A 6,085-nucleotide genomic window follows, 5' to 3' on the forward strand; every position below is an offset into this window, starting at 1 on the left:
AGACCACTGCTCTAATGGAAGCAAAACCCCACAGCCTGGTACAATTTGCAGGCAATTGGCTGCAGCTGGAGGTAACTGACATGTAAAATCACACAGGCAGGTGTTTTCTATTTTTTCTCCTCTCCCCCTTTTATAAGGGTTGGTCTGTCTGAAGGGAAGGTCTATAAAACTACACAGGATGTGTACAGGACCCACCAGTGAGATGAGAGCATGAGGGAACTAAATTCTCAATGTTAGTGGAATGATGTCCTGAGTGCAGTCTGAGCCAAGAAGCCACTTTATACAAACAAAGCATTTACCATGCACTGGGTAGAAAAGTTTCCAGCTAGAATTCCTGAGCAGCTCTACCAGCAGAGCACTAAAGGAACATGAAAGAAACTATCAGAGGTGAATTCAGTAATTCACTTTTCTCTGCAACTGTAAGAAAAAAGGCTCAACTGGCTCTGTCAGTCTCACTGGGGCTACATCTTTCTGCATTAAGTCCGAAAATACTCAGAATATGAAACTGGGGCAAGCAGGAAACAGAGGTGTGCTCCCAGTAAATACCTATGCAGAGCGCAGCAGTCCTGTCCCTCCAACGTGCATCCTGCCACAAAGGAAACTGTGCAAATGTGTAACTTATAATCAGGAGAAACAGAACCCCTCAGCCCTGTGACCTGCCTTATATACACTGATGCTTTGTGACCCAGCAATCCTCCTCAGACTCCAGTTCAAGTGAAAACAGTTAGGCCCTGGCTTACTGAAGCTGCCTCTCAGGGACTACATGCCTCTGCCGACAGAGGCATGTAGATTAGACTACCCGGCATAGGAAACTGAAGCAGCGATTTAAATAATCGCCGCTTCATTTAAATTTAAATGGCTGCCGTGCTGAGCCGATCAGCTGTTTGTCGGCTCAGCGCAGTAGTCTGGACGCTCCGCGGTCGACATCAAAGGCATTTGTCGACCTCCCAGGTATGCCTCCTGGGATGAGGTTTACCTGGGAGGTCGACAAATGCCTTTGATGTCGACCACGGAGCGTCCAGACTACCACACTGAGCCGACAAACAGCTGATCGGCTCAGTGCGGCAGCCATTTAAATTTAAATGAAGCGGCGATTATTTAAATCGCCGCTTCAGTTTCCTATGCCGGGTAGTCTAATCTACATGCCTCTGTCGCCAGAGGCATGTAGTCTAGACGTACCCTCAGGCAGTTTGCAGTGCCGTGATGTGCCAAGGCAGACGGTGTAGCTGTGCTTTTGAGAGGGGTCCGTGACCCACATCTACGAAGAACCATCATCCCATTCCAGCTGTGATTGCTAGTGTCTCCCACACACTTTTCTAATCGTTTCCCCTAAGGAGTAGCATGTGACTACAAAAGCAGAGTAAGGCAGATGTCTCGTGGCTTCTTGTCCTTCCATCTCTTCTCAGGACTAGGAAGGAATTCAGTGGCCCTGCCTAGGGAGCAGGGTGACTGGGTGACACGGAGGGATATGGACCTTTGCTCACTTATTGGAAATGTGGACTCAGGCTCTGGTTCTGCTCACCTTCTTGTTCTCTCTGGCTCTTTGCAGTGTCAAGGACCAAGATGCTGCCCCTATTCCAAACTGCACATAGCTATAGTGTCCCTAAATCACTCTTCACATTCTATGCTGAGAGCTGAAGAATCACCATTTACTGCCCAAAACCGTGGTTACAGTTATGGGCAACAGCTGAATTTAGGGCTGGGGGAGGCAAGCCCTCCACCCCTACAGAAAAATTTTTTTCCACGGAAGTGCCCATGTGACCATAGGCAGGGACACTCTCCTGTCCACAAAGTGAAAGATCCTATAGGGGGGTAAAAGTATTTTCTCTGCAAAAGTGTCAACAAACAGAGTTGACAAGCACTGACTTTTAGCAACAGGACTGTGTCAACACAGCCTCTTTGCTAAAAGCTGTATAGTGTAGACATAGCCTCAGTTCTCGTAAGTGGCCAGCAGTCTCCTTAAATTAAGAAAACAAAAAACAATCATCCCTCATGGGTTTAAAATACAAACAAGCAGGCAGCTTGGTATGCTTTTGAATAACTCTCACTGGCATATATTCTGCAACTCTTTGCAATGACCTCTGGCCAGTGGTTCCAGGAGGTGGTTTGCAGTATCCTGTGAGTCACACATGAGTAAAGCTGCAATTCCTGCACAGCACTGTAGGCACAAAGATCCGGTATTTGCCTCAGAACCGTGGGAGCAAAAACTAACAAGGGAGAATTGAAAACAGCTGGGAAATGAATTCCCTTCTGATCAGTGTCCAAAGAGCTATATCCATCACTTCCTACCCTGGAAAGAAAGGCGGCCCTGTGGCTTCCTCCTCGCCTGGAGTCTGCTCTTCCTGGGTTCATATTTCTTTTGTGTGTGTCTCAATTTACATTCCCCACTGGTGACTTTAAGAGACTTAGGTCTTTTTTTCCTGGGCCCCAGGACCCAATTTGTTACCTTGATCCCTATGAACATTCAGCTTTACAGCTCAATCCATGCAGTCTGGCCTTTGAATGTTCCTTTCTCCATGAAGATCAGGGGCAATGCGTGGGAGGGCACGAAGGGTCACATGCCCTCCCAAATGCCATGGGGGAGAAGAGCAAGGGGTCAGCAGCTGAGAGGCAGAGCCATCTGTCCATAGCACCATTTGTCCAACTACTCCGGGCCCTTTGTTTTGGGGGCCGCCGTGGGACCAAGGGTGGTCTGGGGGGCTAGTGAGGGGCCTGGCACCAGCAGTAGGGGTTGGGCCAGCCCCCACACTCACCAGCGGCAGGAAGCGGAGCAATCCACCTCCAGCCTTCTCTTGTCATTAAATTCTGACAAAACAACACAGCAGCCCCCGTCTATTTCTTGCATACAATACTATTCCCCAGCCATAGGGGTGCTTGGTGTGTTAACAGAGAACTGAAATTATTTGTTCAAAGTACCTCAAATAGCTAAATAAACAATTCCAATTTGCCTCGGATCCCATTAGCTCATTTGATATACCTTTGGATTTGGGCTCTGCTTTGCCAGGCTAGTGCAGATGGCGTCCCTGATGGTGAGCCAGTTCTGTGTGTTTCCAAGTTACTCAGAATGCTAAAAGCAATCAGACACAGTAAGGGACTTTCTTGCTCCGGAAGATTAAAGAAGCATTTATTCAGAAAGCAACAGAGAGGCAGTCTCCCCCTTTGCAGGTCTCATCTGCATTGTTACTGAGGAGGCCTCTCCATGAACAACTGCTTCCTCTTTCACCTGAAGTCAAAGTCTGGCACCATGGCAATGATTTTAATTAAAGATGTTAAATTGCGGTTAATTGACTAGTCGAGTAGTCGATGGAATTTCTATCGACTACTCATCTAGACGATAGGCACTTCTGTATTCCTCCTTTGAAATGTACAAGAACCCCCGCTGGTATCTGATAAAGGCAGCAGGTGGGGGGGGGGAGGGGCGGGAGCGACTAGTCGACTACTCAACTGACTATCTGATAAGAATTTGCTTATCTGCTAGTCGACTTACCCTTAACATCCTTAATTTTAATGTCAGGGTTTTGTCATCTTCAGTTCTCAAAGAGCAAAGGAGAAGAGAGACTGAGCAGTAGGGGAGAGATTTGCAGGTTAAAACACAAATTTTTGTGATAATCAATGCAAGCAGCAAACACTTGTTGGACTCTTCCCCACTTTGACAGCCCTGAGGTGCATGTCCGCAGTTCTAGCTACACCCATCAGAGACCTGTACCAATTTACTATATATTAGGGAGAGTAGAGTGTCTGTCTGTCTATCCGAGAACACCTAAACAGTAAGAGCTAGAACCACCAAATTCAGTATTCAGCTTCTTCTTATAACTTAGCAAGTCAGGGTTTGGTTGTGCCAGGAAAATGGGATGTGCCTGGAATTGGATTGCTTCTCATACCCCCATACAGAAAAGAGACAGAATCATCAGGCAAGTGAAAAGGGCTGGCTGGAGCAGGGGGGGGGGGGGGGAGGTGCTCCCCCCCCCAGTACTGCCCAAGCCCTGAGCATACCACCCCCTGGTGACTCTAGGGCTTTGTCTACCCTGCAGGGGTTTTGTGCAAGAGTTCTTGCACAAAAACGTATTGTGCAAAAGTGCATCCAGACTTCAAAGACCATCACAAAAGCAATGTGCTTTTGTGCAAGAAAGCATCCACATTGCTGCCACTTCCTCTCCCCTCAGCTGGCATAGTAAAGCACTGCCTGGAAGCTTTTCTCCCACAAAATCTACTAGCTTTCTCCCCCCAGACTTTGCTATGTGAGGGGAATGTGGGGAGTGTCTTTCTGCTTCTCAGTCAGGGGTAGGGATGCCTGGTATCCAGTTTTGAATCAGACAGTCCAGTATTTGAGCTTTCTGTTCAGGAAACAAATTGAGAAAATAAGTGAGAAAATATAAATGTCCGGTATTTTCTAAATAAGATGTAATATAGATTGTGATGTCATGTCAGGTGTGTCCGGTATTTTTGTTGAAACCATCTGGTAACCCTAGTCAGTGGCCATGTCAGTGAGGTGGGTTGGGTTTTTTTGTTGTTGTTTGGGGGTAAGGGTTGGTTGTTTGTTTCTCACTTTTGTGCATCTCTTGTCTGATTTTTCTGTGGGTCAGCAACCCACGGCCCAAAAAAGGTTTCCCACTCCTGGCACAGACAGAAGAGAGAAGTCCTCATGACTTGTAGAGGAATTGTGATTCTGGACCAATGCACATGTGCATCTAGTCCAGCAGCCCTGCGTAAGCACAGATTCAGGTGACAGCCTATCTGCAAAGAGGAGACAGTCATGACCAACTGTGCCCTCTTTGACTTGATTGTGCCAGAACACGTATTCTAAGGCTCCACTTTGTTTCATAATCCAGTAAGGAGGCTCACTAGAGCACGTCTACAGGAAGTTTTCTGTGCTGATCTCACCACTTAGATGTGCACAGCAAATTCAAAGAGCCTCACAGGCAATAGTTATTCTTTACATTGTGTCTGGGACAACTGGTGAGGAGGGGCACAGGGGGCACCAGTCCCCCACATAACTCCTCCCTGGGCCACCCTTCGCCTGGGGCAGAGCAGGGACAATCACCCCTCCACCCCAGACTATCCCTCTTCCCTCCCCTATCACATCCTAACTCTGCCTCCTCCCTACTTCTTCTCCCCAGCCTTCCTCCCAAGTGGCAATGCTCAGGGGACTACTGGGAATCTGGAGGCAGCAGCAAGGTTCAGCCCCCCTGCATTCACCAGCAGTAGTGGAGGGCTGGGAAGTGGAGCAACGTGGTCACAGCCTGCTCCGCACTACCAGCTGCTGGCTGCATCACTGTACTTCCTGCTAGGGAGTGCCAGGCTGGCAGCTGTGGTGGGGGGGAAGAGAGGAGCAGGCTAAGGTCATATCACTTTGCTTTCTCCCTGCCAATGCTGGTGAGTGAGAGGAACTCCAACCCCTGCTGCAGACACCAGGCCCCTGCCAGTCTTCCGGAGCTGCCCAGAGGCTCTGGCACCTAGCCCGACCCGTCCAGGGCTATTGGGGGGGGGGGGGGGTCACATGTCCCATGACATTGCCCTGAATGTTTCTGTGAAAGAGGAAAGAAATTACCTAGTCCTCCCGTTCCCGCTACATCAAACATTCAGTCCTACAGGTCAGTCTTTTGCTAAGGAGTAGTGCGCTCTGTTAGAGCATGTAATGCAGTGGTCTCCAGCCTTTTTAAGCACAAGATCACTTTTTGAATTTAAGTGCAATCCAGGATCTACCTCAAATCCAAACACCCTTGCCCCACCTCATTCATACCCCTTCTGAGGCCCCATCCCCTGCTCACTCCATCCTTCCTCCCTTTCACCAGGCATTGAGGTACAGGCTCTAGTCTTGAATTAAGAGATCTTGAGTGCAGGAGAGGCTCTGAGCTGAGCCTAGGGCAGGCAGTTGGGATGATGGAGGGGGTTCTAGGTGAAGGCTCTGGGAGGGTGTTTAGATACATGGGTGCTTGGGGTGTAGGAGGGGGTTCATGACTAGGGTAGGAGTTCAGGATATGGGCTCCAGTTGGGCACTGCTTACTTTAGGTGGCTCCTGGTTGGTGGTGCAGGGGACTAAGGCAGTCTCACCCTGTCCTGGCCCAGGCCCACTCCCTAAAACAGC

General features: G+C 49.0%; 1 protein-coding gene across 1 annotated transcript in view; it reads right to left on the reverse strand.

Moving 5' to 3' along the window:
- Window positions 1-6,085, reverse strand: part of SLC45A1 (solute carrier family 45 member 1) — a 319,990-nt gene that overhangs the window by 259,869 nt on the left and 54,036 nt on the right. The window lies entirely within an intron of this gene.

The sequence above is a fragment of the Pelodiscus sinensis genome, chromosome 24 (assembly GCF_052426305.1).
Source record: "Pelodiscus sinensis isolate ZL-2025 chromosome 24, ASM5242630v1, whole genome shotgun sequence".
Lineage (NCBI taxonomy): Eukaryota > Metazoa > Chordata > Testudines > Trionychidae > Pelodiscus > Pelodiscus sinensis.